This window comes from Panthera pardus, unplaced genomic scaffold (assembly GCF_024362965.1).
Source record: "Panthera pardus isolate Hobbes unplaced genomic scaffold, ASM2436296v1 HiC_scaffold_11, whole genome shotgun sequence".
NCBI classification, from domain to species: Eukaryota; Metazoa; Chordata; class Mammalia; order Carnivora; family Felidae; genus Panthera; species Panthera pardus.
In genome coordinates, this window is record NW_026526666.1 from 98,282,842 (window position 1) to 98,298,130 (window position 15,289).

The 15,289-nt window shown below is 55.2% G+C and overlaps 1 protein-coding gene across 3 annotated transcripts in view; it reads right to left on the bottom strand.

Moving 5' to 3' along the window:
• The window catches only part of DISP3 (dispatched RND transporter family member 3), a 55,251-nt gene extending 40,429 nt beyond the window's left edge, over positions 1–14,822 (bottom strand). The window contains exon 1 of one of the 3 annotated variants that reach the window (XM_053898975.1): positions 14,407–14,822. The gene's annotated coding sequence lies outside the window, so the exon portion shown is untranslated. Of the gene's footprint in view, positions 1–7,093; positions 7,212–14,406 lie in introns of those variants that run through there. The other 2 variants (XM_053898973.1, XM_053898974.1) reach the window with 2 other exon arrangements.
• Positions 14,823–15,289: the final 467 nt, after the last annotated feature.

Below are 15,289 nucleotides of genomic sequence, written 5' to 3' on the forward strand. Positions count from 1 at the left end.
GTCTTTTTTTTTTAAGCTTATTTATTTTGAGAGAGAGAGAGAACAAGCAGGGGAGGGGTAGAGAGAGAAGTAGAGACAGAATCCCATGCAGGCGCCACACTGTCAGCGAGGAGCCCCAAGCGGGGCTCAAACCCATGAACTGTGAGATCATGACCTGAGTCAAAATCAAGAGTTGGAGGCTTAACCGACAAGCCACCCAGGTGACCCGAGAGGGGTCTTTAAAATGAACAGGGAGGGGCACCTGGGTGGCTCAGTCGTGTCTGACTTCAGCTCAGGTCATGATCTCATGGTCCGTGAGTTCAAGCCCCGCGTTGGGCTCTGTGCTGACAGCTCAGAGCCTGGAGCCTGCTTCGGACTCTGTGTCTCCTTCTCTCTCTGCCCCTCACCTACTCGTGCTCTCTCTCTCTCTCTCTCTCTCTCTCTCTCTCTCAAAAATAAGTAAACATTAAAATTTTTCTTTAATGAACAGGGAGTAGATCATGTCCCAGAAGGGGCATCAGAGCACAGGCAGTCCAATCCCTTTGTCTTCCAGATAGGGACACTGAGACCAGGCAAAGAGAAGGGACTCACCCAAGGTCTTATTTCAGTGGCAGAGCCAGGACTCCGGCTTGAAGGAGTGCTCAGTCTGCTCCATCGGCAGATTCTGGGGGGACTTCTTGGCAGTCCCTGGGAGCCACCAGGCCCGGAGAAGACGGCACGTGCTCCCAAAGAGCCAAATAGGGAAACGACTTTTAAGGTCTAGGGAAAGAGGCCTTCTTCAAGTCCCAAGCCAGATGGACCCGCCCCCCAACCTGGACAGGATGGGGCTTTGGTGGGAGGCGATGTTTCCTCAAAGACCCCCTTGACCCAGTTCTTGCTCTCCTGCAGCATGGCTCCCAGGGATATGGCCCCACGCCAGAGCCTGCCTGCAGCGCTGGTTACAACGTCCCTCCTTCCCGTGATGGGTGACAGAAGCATTCCTTCTTCATTCCCTTATCCCAGCCAGACTACTAAAAGTCACATTAGACATGCAGATTCAACTTCAAATACATACATGTATATATAATTTAACGGCAATTAGGAGCTAATCAGCTTTTTCTTCCTGTCTCGGGGTGTTTTGCCTCCCTGGTGCGGCGCTGGTCCTCAGAAACATCTTGGGGTGTTTGATTCTTCTACCCTTCGGCTGAGAGATGTGCGTGCAAGTTCAAAATGAGACAGTTGGAGTTGAACGGTCCCATTCTCCCCTGACACTGAAGTGGGGGACATCGTGTCCTTCTCTGCTTCCTGGTTCTGGGTCGGCGCCTTTGGGTGAATTCAGCTCATCTGAGGCGGAGAAGGGCGGACAGGAGAAGGGAGAGACCTCCTGGGCAGCAGTGTCCTAATGCCCTATCTGCTGATGCCCCGTCTTCCCTCCAGATGCCCCAGCTATGTGCCTTCCATCCTGAATCCCCAGCCCTTCTCCAAGACCTGGGCACTCCATCTCAGGCCAGGAGGCTATAGGAGCAGTGGAGACGTGGTGGTAAAACTGAGGCCAAATCACCCAGATGGGGTGAAGCTAAAAGCCCCACTAACTCACTGCAGAAACTCTGCCACCCATTAAGATAATCACAATCTAATAATTAGCTGTGTGTCTGCGAGGTCCAGGTACTCTCTCCACCCTCCCTCATACACCAGCCCTGCGAGGGAGGCAGTAGGAGCGTCCTCATTTAACAGAAGAATAAACAGAGAGGTTAAGTGACTCCCTTACGGTCACACAGCGAATAAGGGGTGAAACTGGAGTTTGAACCTCAGGTCTACGGATTCTGAAGCCCATGATCATTTCTGCATTCCAGGTGGCCCATCAGTTTCTTGAGAGCTGAGATGGCAATACCCATTGAAAAAACCCACTGCTCTTTAGCAAGCCTGCACCAGCACTGCAAGACCTAAAAATCACTCTGCTTTCAGTACCTGTCAGCTCAAGGCATGACTTAAAGGAAGTCCCCATCAGTCTCGGAAGCCTAGCCTTCCCTCCAATGGGAACATGGGTGTGTTGGTTACCTTTGTGTGGCTGGGCCATGGGATGCCCAGACGTTGGACCAAACATGATCCTGGATATGGAGCCTGAGGAAAGCAGAGGACCACCCCCCACAATGTGGGCCTCATCCCATCAGTTGAAGACCTGACTAGAATAAAAGGGCCGGGTAAGACAGGGCTTCTGCTGACTGCTAGAGCTGAAGCATTAGTCTTTTCCAGCCTTCAGACTCAGTCTCAGACATTGGCTCTTCCTGGGTCTCAAGTCTGCTGGATTTCGGACAAGAACTTACATCATCTGCTTCCCTGGTTCTCAGGCCTTTGGGCTCAGATTGGAACTACCATCGGCTCTCCTGGGTCGCCAGCTTGCTGCCTGTGGACCTTGGGATTTCTTAGTCTCCAAACTCATGTGAGCCAATTCATCTATCTATCTATCTATCTATCCATCCATCCATCAGCCTACATCCTATTGGTTCCATTTCTTTCTAATACAGTTTTCTCAGAGGGAAAGTGGGGGTGAGGCAGGAGCCCCATCCCAGCAGTTAGATCCTAGAGGTCTTCCTTCAAGAAGACCCAAGTCCTACCCAGAATCTCAAATGAAAATGGCAAAAGAGCCAGGCAATGCCCTCCAAATCCGTAGAGGGTGGGGCATGGTTGGGAGGCTCTCAGGGCGTGTCTGAACCCTTCCCTCAGTAAGAAGTTCCCCCATCTACCCCCCCCAACCGCCCCCTCCCCCAGCCCTGAGGAAACCTGGCTTTGCAGCTGTAGCTGAAGCTCACACGTGCCCCTACTCCCCTTCAGACCCCCTGCCCCTCAAGAAACACCATATCCTCATTAGCTAAATGTGCCAGCAGAGGGCAGGAAGTTCAGGAGGACACACATGACCACTTCTCACAAAGCAAATCTGGGCTTATTTATAGGGAGGCAGAAGGGGTGGGAGGGAGGGAGTCGGCAGGGGCTCTGCGGTGAGCCTGTCCAGGCCCCATGTTCCCCAGACCAGGGCCGGCTGCGGAGACAGAGTACATGAAGGACAGCCGGCCTCCCGGGGTTGACAGCTGGTGAGGAAACTGGGCACTGACTTGTAAGCCCAACAGCTCAATATATATCAGGCAAACAAGCTTTGCTCTGGTCAATATATCACCCGGGGAATGTCCCAGCCAGCACCAGAGGAATCCAGTATTAATGGTCACCAGAGCATTGCCACCTTCCGCCGTTCTGTGTGTTCTCTCTAGTGGGCTCAGGGGAACAGAACTGGCCTCCCCCCAGCACTAAGAAGGATCTGGGGTACCAAGAGCATCAGGGCCTGATTTTGGCGGGGGGACGTGGGGAGCTAAGCATGGATTTTGCAGTCAGATACACCTGGAGTCAGACCCTGGCTCTGCCGCTGGCTGGGCGCCTGGGGTTTCGTTTTCCCCATCTGTGAAATGGCGATGGTGACACCTGCTTACTGAGTCACACAGCTGCTGGTGCGATCAGTATGAGCTTCAGAGATGGGGAGAACCCTAAATCCGGCCCCGGCTCCTGTGCAGGGCTGTACGTTGGCCGGAGCCACCTCTTTCATTCTCTACGACCTTGGCCCTCAGATGTTAACATGGGTCATTCACCAGGTGCGCTTGTTCAAGTGCAAACTTCTCAGCCAGACACCGGATCCAGTCATTCAGACTCTCGCGGGGGGGGGGGGGGGGGCAAGGCCCAGGAATCTAGTGACACCACCTCCCCGGGTGATTCTGTTGCAGGCGGCCCGGGAGTATTCCTTGAAAGACTCTGCTGTCCTGGTCACCTTCCCCAGCTCCCCGTGGTTTCTTCCGGCAGGTGGTCTAGCCTTTGGCACTCCCTTTCCTGCGGCTCATGCTTGCCTCTCTGCAGGCTCACCACACCCCCAGGGGGCCCTGTGGATGGACTCAGGGCTCACTCCTCTAAGCACCTCTTCCTCCAGCCATGAGGAGGGAAGAGATGACAGCATCTGGACCAGGAACAGGACTTTACGTCCAGAGAGAGGGACACAGGCCGCCCAGATCTGCCAACCAGCTCTTCAACCAGCAGTGAAAGAAAACAGCAGGCCAAGGGCTTACTCTCTGGCAGAAGCTGTGGGAGGGGCCTGGGCAGGGAGCTTCGCATCCACCAGACACTGCTGTGTGCCCAGCACTGGGCACTTTACTTATGTCCTCTCTGGTCCAGCCTCAGCTCTATGAGGCAGTGTGCAGGGGTGGGGCGGGGATCCGGGCCTCTGCAGGCCCAATGTCAGAGCCCATCATTTTAGCCTCTGTGCTCTACTGCTAAGAGGGATTCCACACAGACTGCCCCACTCTACACCTCTTGCCCCTCCCCCACACCTCTTGCCGCCTAGGAACTCAGACCTCATAGCCCAGACCCATCAGTGTGGACTCCTGGAGCCCTCCAGGCGACCTTGGCATCTCTGAAGAAGAGGCAATGAAAGCTTAATAAAACCAGCAACACTTACAGAGGCCGCAAAATACAGCCAGGCCCCCAGGCGTCCCTTGCTTGAAGGGTCAGAAGGTTCCTGAAAACCCTCACTACATGCTCTGGCCAACCTGTCTGCCTCCCACCACCTCTTCCCCACTCCCTGGTCCCAAGTCCTGGCTGCTGTCTGGACTTCAGTGTCCACAGGGCCCAGTAGCCAATCAGCTCCCCAGCCCCAGACCGCTAGGTTAATAAAAAATAAAAAGATTCCCACAAAACACGACCAATAACCATGGCCATAAAAGCCAAATTGGATTCCTTCGTGGATGATGAGCTTGGGGTCCTTCTCTGTCTCCGAGACCTGATTAACAAATATGTAAAACGATTCCCCTATCATCTCTGGCTCCAGCCAGCTCTCCCTGCAGCTCCAAGCTCAGGGACAAGGAACGAGGCAGAAGCGGGGGGATGTGTATCTAGGGCAGAAGAAGCAGCCCTCTGGGCCTCGGCACTGGCCTGCTGTGTCACTCAGAACAAGTCACTTAATACCTCTGGATGGCAGTCCCCCACCTGGGGAGAGACGCTCTCACACCCTCACGCTTTGTGTTCTCGGCCTCTGCCCAAGAGGGGGACACAAAGGAAAGGCAGAGGGCTGCCCTTCACCCCATTCAGAAGCTGTTGTATGACTGGGGGAGGGGGAAATGTTGGGAGGGTCCTGCTCTGACACCAGCCAAGCAGTACGTCCTAGGTGCCATCAGCTTTGCTGGGACACAGCAGGTGGCTGGCCACCTGTCAGTAATCAGCTCTGGGGGAGGCTTTGGAAACTGTATCCCTTCCCACCCCCACCCCCCCAGAGCCCCCAGACCACATCTGTGGGCACAAGGACATTGCAAGACCCTTCTCAGCCCCACACCACGAAAGACAAGCATGGAGGTAAATTGGAACACCAAAGATAAAAAAGCACATAATACGAAGTGCTCAGACCACAGAGAGGCCACCACGACTGGTTTGGGATGGAGCTCCAGGGAGGCTGTACCCCAGCCTGACTGCCAGGAAAAAAACAGGGAGAGTCCTTAGGGTAAATGTCCCCTCTGAGCACTCTGAGCTTCCCCAGCCCCTGCTGCTGACGCTTGCGGAGGGCCAAGGAGGCCAGCACCGGCCGAAAGCACAGGAGGGAGATGCTGGACGCTGCTCAGACCCTGCATCCCCAAGACAGAGCCAGCCCTGCCCCTGCCCCTCACATCCTGGGGGATGCGTCTACGCAGCATCTTACAGCTTGTAGATCATTTTCACGTGGGGTTTCAAGTCCTAGGAATTATTTCCAATTTGCAAACAAGAACTGAGGCTAAAAGAAGTAAACGGATTTCTTTGAACCGGATTTCTGATAAGCTCGGCACTCTCCTCACTATATTGGACTTTATTTGAGCCTTACATGTTTGAAACTCTCCGAGTTCTGGAATCAGCCCTCCTGATCCCTGCTGGTGCGCACACAGGTGAGCGCCTTCTCCATCTCCCTCGGTCTTTCTCAGGGTCTGCACCCCCCCCCCCAAAGAGTCATCCTGGCCACAGCCTAGGCACAGCTCAGGCCCCAGGGAAGGGAGGAGAGGAGGATCTGGGACTAGCAAGTGACTTCATCGACTTGAGTGTCTAGGTAGAAATGCACCTTCAGTGCCCACACCGGTCAGTGGCTCCGGGGAAGGGCTTCCTGGCTACACTGATGATGACAACTCGGGTGCCTATAGTGGGGAGTGGCACAGAGGCCCCCGACAGGGTGGGCAGTCTGACACGGGCTCTCGGCCTCACCCCACACCCCGTGATGGTGCAGCTGTCTACAGAGACAGGGATTAAGGGTCCACGCTGAGCAGGCAGAGCAGAGTACCCGGGATAAAGAGCAGATCTCTAAGCATCCTTCCTCAACTCCGCTGCCTTTCCCAGGAGATTCTGGGCCCCAGCAACTGGGTGTGGCTCCCAGCTGCGGGACCACAAGAGACCCCAGTGAAGTTACCTGGACTCAAGAATCCCAGTCCCTTTCTGCCCCACCCCACCCCTGCTCAGTGGTGCAGTATCACCCTAAGTCAGTGGGAATCCCCACCCCAAATCCTTCCACAGTAACGGGGCTCTGTCTCCTCCTTGCTTGTGATCTCAGGCTAGTCTTCCTTCCTGGGTCTCAGTTTGCCCTTTGTCAAATGGGAGGGCTGGTCGCAATGAGATTTTAGATACCTTCCAGTTCCGTCATTCGGAGACCCCACAAGGCCAGGACACAGAAGGGTGACAAGAGAGCAAATAGGGTGGCTGAGGGCTAGGGGAGCAGCTGGGAAGGTAAAGAATGCTGCAGATTTCACAGGGTGCTGGGCTGCAACCCCCATCGGCTGTGCAGCCTCTGGGTTTCAATGCCTGCCACGGCCAGGAGCCAGAGGACACCTGTGACCGGAGGGTCCTGCAGAATGGGATGGGGGTGGGGCATGCAGTGAGGCACCAAGGTTCAAGGACTCAGACTATCTCTCCCTGATCCTGTGCTGAAGGGTGTTCCAGGGGACAAGAACAGGTCCCTTCCCCTTGTCAGTACTTGGGGTCAGGCTCTGCCAGATCAAGGTCCTGGCTGTCAAAGTCTGCCAGCCCCACTTACCAATTCTACATTTACCCCTTCATTCATTCATTCATTCATTCATTGTCTTAATTCATTCACTTGATGGTGCTTGCTGTAAAATAAAGAGTTTCCAGGGCACCTGGGTGGCTCAGTTGGTTAAACGTCCGACTCTCTTGGTTTCCGCTCAAGTTATGATCTCACGGTTCATGAGTTCAAGCCCCACATCAGGCTCTGCAATGACAGTGTGGATCCTGCTTGGGATTCTCTCTCTCTCTCTCTCTCTCTCTCTCTCTCTCTCTCTCTCTCTCTCCTCCTCCTCCTCCTCCTCTCCTGCTCTCTCTCTCTTTCTAAAAAATAAATGAATAAACCTTTTAAAAAACAGTTGAAACAGTAAATTGAAACTAAACTAAAGACTTTCTGTTAAATTACCTTTATCTTGAACTCCTTTTCTCCAGAAGACTCTATGAACCTTCCCACCCCGGATCTATTCTCATGGTCATTAATGCCCAAGAGTACCTCTTGGCTGACATGTTCCTGCTCATCACAAATTCCTGGCTCTGTTACTCTGGAACCATCTGCTCAAAGCCTCTGGAAAACAGGGTCAGAAAGTCAGGAGCCCTTGCAAGGAGCGTGCAGATGTTACTAGCCTGCAATGTTCTTCACCAGTCAGCTTCCCCCCAGCTTCTTCAGTTGAAGAAGGGAAGGAGGGGTCTTCTCCTCTGGCCGCTGACACTTTTCCAAAGCCTGACTTCTCTCTAGCTTAGCCTAATGTGTCTCAGGCCTGGATGGCAGAGAGGAACCAAAACCAACATCCTGCCTTTGTGAAGCCACAAGATGATGCTTTAAAACCAGCAAATACTTTTCACCCAGGGATCTCGCACATGCAGTCATGTCCAGAGGGATTTGAGTCCCAGCTGTGTCTACATGGCATGAAAAGGGGAAGCATCTGGAAGAAAGGCAGGCAAGTCCCGCCAGTCTGCCAGATGTGGCACGCATATGGACATCTGAAACATGGCCCGCTTGGCTGTTTGGCAGTCAAGAAGCAAGTGGTCAACCCATGTCACCCTGTCAACCGGGACACGGCCCCAGTCCATACGTACAAGTTACTCAGATTACTGAAGGATCCGAAAAGTATTTTGGCTGCAATCTTTAGAGACCTACATCAAGATAAAGGCCAAAGAAGGGCCTCGATCATCATCTGGGGTCTGTGCTGAGCCCAGCTTGCCTGTGTCTCAAGCGCCATCACTCACCAGCAACTTGTTTTGTCTCTCTGTGCCTCACATTTCTCATCCTTAAAATGAAATAATAATAGTAATGCTTTGGGGTGCCCAGGGGGCTCAGTCAGTTAAGCGTCTGACTCTTGATTTTGTCTCCAGTCATGATCTGACAGTTCGTGGGTTCGAGCCCTATGCTGACAGCATGAAGCCTGTTTGGGATTCTCTCTCTCTCTCTCTCTCTCTCTGCCCCTCCCTGGCGCTCTCTCTCTTGAAATAAATAAAGAAGCTTAAAAAAAAGAAAATCCTTTAAAAAAATAATAGTAATGCCTTCATAGGGCAGGTATGAGGATGAAATTATAACACCCATTAAGCTCTAAGCCCGGTGCCTGGCAAGCAGTAAACATTCCAAATATGTTGGCCATTATTAGAATCACTGTCATCAGGGCTCCTGGGTGGCTCAGTCGGCTGAATGTCTGACTTTGGCTAAGTCATGATCTCACGGTTTGTGAGTTCGAGCCCCGTGTTGGGCTCTGTGCTGACAGCTCAGAGCCTGGAGCCTGCTTCGGATTCTGTGTCTCCCTCTCTCTCTGCCCCTCCCCTGTTCATGCTCTCTCTGTCTCTCTCTCTCTGTCTCTCTCAAAAATAAACATTGGACTAACCAAATTTTTTAAAAAAAGATTCATCATCATCATCATCATCAGACGGGTCACTCTGGAGAACTCTCCCAGCTAAGAACACAAGAAACCACCCCCAGGACAGTGCAAAGGCCAGTATGGGAGGGAGGGACACATACTTCTCCCCACAAACATCCAAGGACCGCCAGTTTGTCAAACCCTTTGCCCAGCTCAGCCCCATTTAAGCCGCCTTCCCCAGAGACAAGGAGATCGCCACATTCTGCTCCATGATAGGAATAGCTTCCAGCCGGCAGTCATGTGTCCTCTAGTAACAAGGTTTGGCAAAGGACATGTCGTCCAGGTGCCAGTATGTGTGTCGGATGCCTCGGGCAGATGGTTGGGTGGGGACAAGCTTTCCCTACATCCCATCTTCCACCAAGACATCATGCTAGGAAGAGCACCCAGGTGTGCTGTGGGCACCACTGGTGGGAAACTTTCCTCCTGACCCTGGAATGACTGCTTGTTTGGATCATGTCCTCTGAGCCCCAAAGGACAGACACCTGGGTTCCTCTTCTGCTTCTAGTGGGGGACCTAGAGGAGCCATCACTTTCACCCATCACCTCTGCTCCAGGGAGGAGACGCCAGGCGAGGATGGGAGACTCTGGTGAGCCCTCCAAGGACAGAGACAGGCTTTTCCACTTCTGCGCCCAGTGCCTGGCACACAATGGGTCTGCCCAGGCAGACACTTGTGGGATTGCAGGAGTAAGGAGAAGGCTTTTTCTTGTAGAGGAGGTTTCAGCCTCTTCAAACATTAGCACAGCACCTGGCACATGGTCAGTGTTCTGTATTTGCTAATGTTGATGTTCATGATGATGCATAGGTGGGGACCTGGGCAGGTCGGCAGGGTCAGGCTTGAGCTGGGGGTGCAGGGTGCGGGGGAGAGGACTTGGTGCGAAATGCAGTGAAAGCCAGCTGCATTTCACCCCTGCACTTGGAAGAGAAGTATTATCTTTCCCGTCTGTATCGGCTCAGCTCCTTCTTGGAGGCCACTTGGATGCTTCCCATACTCAAGGCGGCCAGCCTGGCTCCCTGGCGTTTGGGCCTTACCACCAATGTGCTGCGTGATGCTGTGTAACCCACCCCCTCTGAAGTAACCTCCCCATCGGTAGCCCTGGCATGTCACAGAGGTCAACCGTTTTCCTAGTCCAAGCCTCACCGGGGGCTCCTGCCTGAGCCCCTCCACAGGCAGACAGGTTTGGGCTCCCATGGTTGGTGACCATCCAAGATGCAAAGGCAAAGCCCCCGGTCCCAGCCCTGGAAACCCATTCTCCCTGAGACAGGGCCAGAGCTAAACTCAGGGGACAGCCCTGCACCTTTCACCCTTGGTGGGGCCAGCAGAGGAATTTACATTCTTTTCAAAACCATCATGTAAATGGTTTCTTGACAAAAACCATTCATTCAGTGAATGAATGAATGAATGAATGAATACCAGAAACAATGCAGAATCCTGGACAAAGTAGGGTCTTTTGCTTTATTTGATTAAAATCTGACCCCAGTGTGGCCTCTTTTAGGTGTACAGCTTTAGGAAAGCTTCTTCACTTCTCTGAACCTTGATTTTCCCATATATTAAATGGGAATAATGATCCGTACTCCAGGAGAGATGCTTACAAGGTTAAGTGAAATAGTATCTACACATACTTAGTAGGTAATCAGCAAACGGCAGCCTCATTATCAGCTTTGTTATTCTCAGCCTGCTGCTCCGTTTGTAAGGCAGAGGACTGAGGCCATTAGCCTTGAATGATGCCCATTTCCAAAGAGCTCTGATGAGCCTACAGACACACATTAATTGCAGCCCTCCCACCCGTGTGCCTTCCAGCTGGAAGGAGCAGAAGCGGCCGTCTGGTCTCTCCGTGGCCAGGCAGGGAGCTCACTCACTGGGGGAGGCTCGGCCACCTTCTCTGGGCTATCCCGGCAGCACCCGTGCCTCTGGCTTTTGTCGAGCAGCTGGAGTGTGAGCCACACTGTCTGCCCGTGAAATGCGACTTTCAGAAAACATGCATATTTGTGAGTTGGTGCATGTTTCTATTTCGGGCCGACACTGCCCTCTTTATTTATTTTCCCTGGGCTTTGCATTTGGAACCCGGCTTGGAAGGGTGTTTTGACAGACTTTGACACCGCTCCGGCTCCTCTGGCAGGAGACATGCTCTGGTGGGGAAGGAGGATTTAAAATGACAATCTTTCTCTCAGCTAGGGTCCATTGACAATCAGACACTCCTGCCTCCTGGCCCAGCCCTGGGTTTCCCCATATTTGGGTGGGGGGCGGAGTAGAAGAGGTACAGGTGGGGAAACAATTTCAAAGAGGGGGAAGAAGCCCAAAGAGACTAATCATTGAGCTTCCAAAATCATAATATCACTGCCGTCATTATCAACACCAGTAATGTTACTATCAACTGCTGTCACCACCACCACCACCACCACCATTTTTGGGTTCCTATTTTTGTGACTGACAGTGGGCTGGAAGACGGCCCTTAGGGAAACCACCTCATCTTTCAGCATCTCACTGTGCTCATCTGTAAAGGTGATTTTGCAGTACTCAGCTCATGGGGCTGTAAGAAGTGGCCGCTCAGTCAAATGGCAGCGGTGACTGTCTTGCCTCCTGGTCTCAGATCTTGGCCAGCTGCCCACGGACAGCCGACTTGGTCAAGTCTTAGGGATTTGGGGCTGATTGCCAAGACCCTACCCACCAGGCAGCCCTCTAAAGCTGCTCTCAGCTAGTCCCCTCTCTGTGGTCATTTACAAGCAGCCCAGAATTGACCTTAACTCAAGGAGGAAGGACCTTCGCTCAGACAACTCCATCTGCCTTTGGATGACCAGGTGAGTGGAAGGGGTGATGAAGAGACCAGAGAGATGTTTAAATGCTTAAACTGTCAGACAAAAGAGCCTAAACCATGATTCCAAGGCTCCGAGGGGCAGGAGGTCCAGGCTTAAGTTCCTCCGTTTCTACTCATTCATTCATTCATCCACTAAGCATCCACCAGCAGAACCAGTGGTTCACGTACAAGATATACTGACAGGGGAATCAATGTCTGCCCCAATGGCGATTGCACTTCAGCAATGTGACCTCAAGGAAATTACTTGACATCTCTGGCCCTATAAAGGAAATCATCTTAACATCCACTGCTCAGGGGACAGAAAGAATTCACCAGTGGCGGGTGCTTTGGGCAGGGGGGAAGGCACCATAACCCCTGAGGTTAGAACCATGTTTTCAATCCCACCCACACCCAAGAGTGAGTCGATGTTCCACATCACTAGGACCAAACAGGGACTCTTGAGGATCCCTTCAGCTAGCCCTGCACCGATGGGAAGCCTGAGGCTCAGGGAAGGGAAGTAACTTGCCCAAGAACACACTCTGAGACTGTGGCCCAGCTGAGACTAGAACCCAGGTCTCCCCACTTCCACTCCAGTGGTTCTTCTACCACATCACACTGGGATGCTTCCTCTTCCAACAGAGTTTCTGGAGTTTAAGGGCAATAGCAGAAGAGGTATCAAAGGACAAGCCAGAACATGGGTACTGGATGCCTCAAAATCCCCATGGAGTGAGGGCTTGCTGTAATTCCACAACAGAGGAATCCCAGCCTGTTGGAGAGACTGCGGAGGCTCTGGGGCATCCAGTCCTAGAAACATTCCCAGGGAGGGGCTGGAAGCGGCTGAGGCCATGGGCAGGGAGAGGGGTGCTGTCAGACTTTCAAAGGGAGGGGAGTGGAGGCATGGAGTCTGCCCAGGGAATGGAGTCAGCTCCTCCTAAGGGTCATCTGTGTCCATATAGGAGCAAAGAGTGACTGGATCAGACCCAGGCTGAAGGAAAGTTGGGGAGAGAGTGAAGGCAGCTGGGAAGGAGGAACTGGTGAGAAAGACAAAAAAAGGGGGGGGGGGAGATACACATGGGAGAGGAGAACAGAGCAGGGAAACAAAGAGAAAGTGCAAGCAAAAAATGATGCAGAAAGAGGGGTGTGTACCCTGGTTGTAGGAGATTTGTCTGGGGTACATTTGAGGAAGGGGAGCAGGCATGGGGGCGGTGAGCAAAGCAAAATGGATTCTGAGGCTAAAACCAAGATTCTGTTAAGGCCAGGCTTCTGCCCAGATTCCACTGGGCCACAGCCTCTTCCTTCCATTTGGCAGATGCCGGGTTTTCTGCTCAGGTCTGCATTGGTGGGGGGGGGGGGGCGGGGGGCAAAGAGGGGGTAGCTGCTCCTCTACCCCACCCTCCACCCCACCTGGAAGTATGTGTGTGCACGGGGAGCGCAAGCAGCTCTGTGAATTGCTGGGCACCGCTGTGAGCACCCAGGGGCGAGCTCCGGAGTCTGGGGCTTAGTAAGATGTCGGGGAACAGCAGGATCCGGAGTGAAGATGCCCGCCTGCATGCTTGTGCTTGTGGGGAGACCTGAGTGTGTCCACGTGCGAGTGGATCTTCCCTCTGTGTGTGGGCTGTGAATGGATGTATGTTTGCGTGAGTGGACTATGAATCTGTGTGGGGATTGTTTGTGGTCTGTAGATTTGCGTGGGTGTGCGCATGGACTGTGGGTCCGTGAGCTTGCGCGGGGGTTGTGGGTCTCGGAGGCCGCGTCGCGGCGCTGTCCGCGGTGCTGACCCGGGGCTTGGATGGGAGGGGACCTGCGCCCAGCCTCAGGGGGACCGCGGGAATCTGGCGCCGGCTGTGTAGCAGACAGGAGCCGAGGAAAGGAAGCCTCCAAGTCTTTCTTGGAGGCGCCTTCTTAGTCCACCTGCGGGTCCCCCCCCCCGGCACCCCCGGGGGAGTTGGGAAAAGTTCTGCCAGCGGCGGGGTTGGCTCGGGGGACTCCGCGCCAATCGCACCAGGAATCTTACCCCAACCCTCCGCGCCGCTACGGCCCCGCTGCCCATCGCACCTCCACCTTCACTCGCGTTCTCGGCAGGGCACGGGGCTCCCCTATCGCGCTCGGCTTCCATCGCCTGCCCGGTCTGCCCCAGAGCTCCCGCGCGCCCGGCTGGACCTGCAGCCAGGTTCATTGCTTTCCAGGACTCGGGAAACGTCTGGGTGAAAGCATGAGTGCGCTAAGGTAGGGAGTGGATGGAGAGGAGGTCAGTCACCCTTTCCTCCCTCCCACTCTAGCCAGGCCGAGAGCCGGATCCGGGGCGGCTTCAGACTGACTCAACTTTTACGGAATCAGTCATCCACCCGCGAGGACGAGCAGGGGGCCGGAGTGTGAAGCCTCCCCGGAGATCGGAAGCCTCGCCCGTTGTGGACCTCAAACTGGCCCGTGCAGAACGAAGCTGCTCCGGCCCCGTGAGGAGTTGGTGCGGAGCTGGAGCCCGGCCACGGGGGGCCAGCTCCGGGCTCTGCCCACTACCGGCTGGCTTTCCCGGCGGGGGCGGGGGGGGAGGCGCCAAGGCCTGCACCCAGGGCTGGTTGGAGAGCGAGAGAACTTCACACACAGCCCCGCGCAGGCCGGGGTGGGAGCGGCGCGGAGGGCTTGTCCCTTCCTCCGAGCGATGCATCCCCCCAGCCCCGACTCGGATGGCGCCCAGGGGCAGTCGCACTCACCTCGGCTGGCCAAGCTGGGCTGGCTGAGCCGCGGGCGCGGGAAGGAGGCGCACCGGAGGGGCCGGGGGCTGCGGCCACCCCGCCGTGAGGACTTGTCCCCTCGCGGAAGTCTCAGGGAGATGCTCTTCGTAGCTGCGGGAGGCCCGAGTTCCCCGCTCCGCTCCAGAGAGCGCAGACCGCGCACAGCCTAGTGCTGAGACTGGTCCCCAGCGCGCAACCCGAGCGCTCGGCGCCGCCGCCGCCTTTTATTCGCCGCCCGCCTTTGTTTGGGTCCCGGCTCCTACCACGGGGTATGGGGGTGTCGGGCGCAGGCTCTAGAGCCGCGCCGCCTCCTAGCCACTGGCGCCTCAGGCCTCCACGCCGCCTGGCTTTGCGTCAGTGGCCGGCAAGGGCCTGCGCTCCGCCGCGCACTGCTGTCCCTGGAGCCCGCCGCCAGGCGCCGCCGTGGCCGCCGCTCCCCCTGCGGGAGCCGCGCGGTGGTACAAGCGGGCTCCCATTGCCAGCGGGCGGGGTTGCGGGTGGCGCAGCGACCCCTGGGGGTGGGTCCATGCCTCTGCAAACGGCCCAGGCTGTGCCTCCTGCCCCGCCCCCAAGTTTCGTAGGTTCCCAGGTCTCTTCCCCCGTCTTCGCTCCTCTCCCAGTCCTCGCAGCTTTGGCAGATCACCAGCCGCCTGGACACTCTAGGGCGTCCCCGGGTCTCCTCCGGAGGGAGCTGCCAAACTCGGGCTCCTGGCGCCGTCCCTTCTTCCCTCCTTCTCCATTCACCTCTCTGGCACCAGAGCCCAGAGCCAAGCCAGCCCCTGGGACCCGGCATCCCTCCAGCTCTAGCACATGGTCTGCCTGACACCCCTGCCCGAAAGGCCACAAGGAGAAGGGGCTGGGG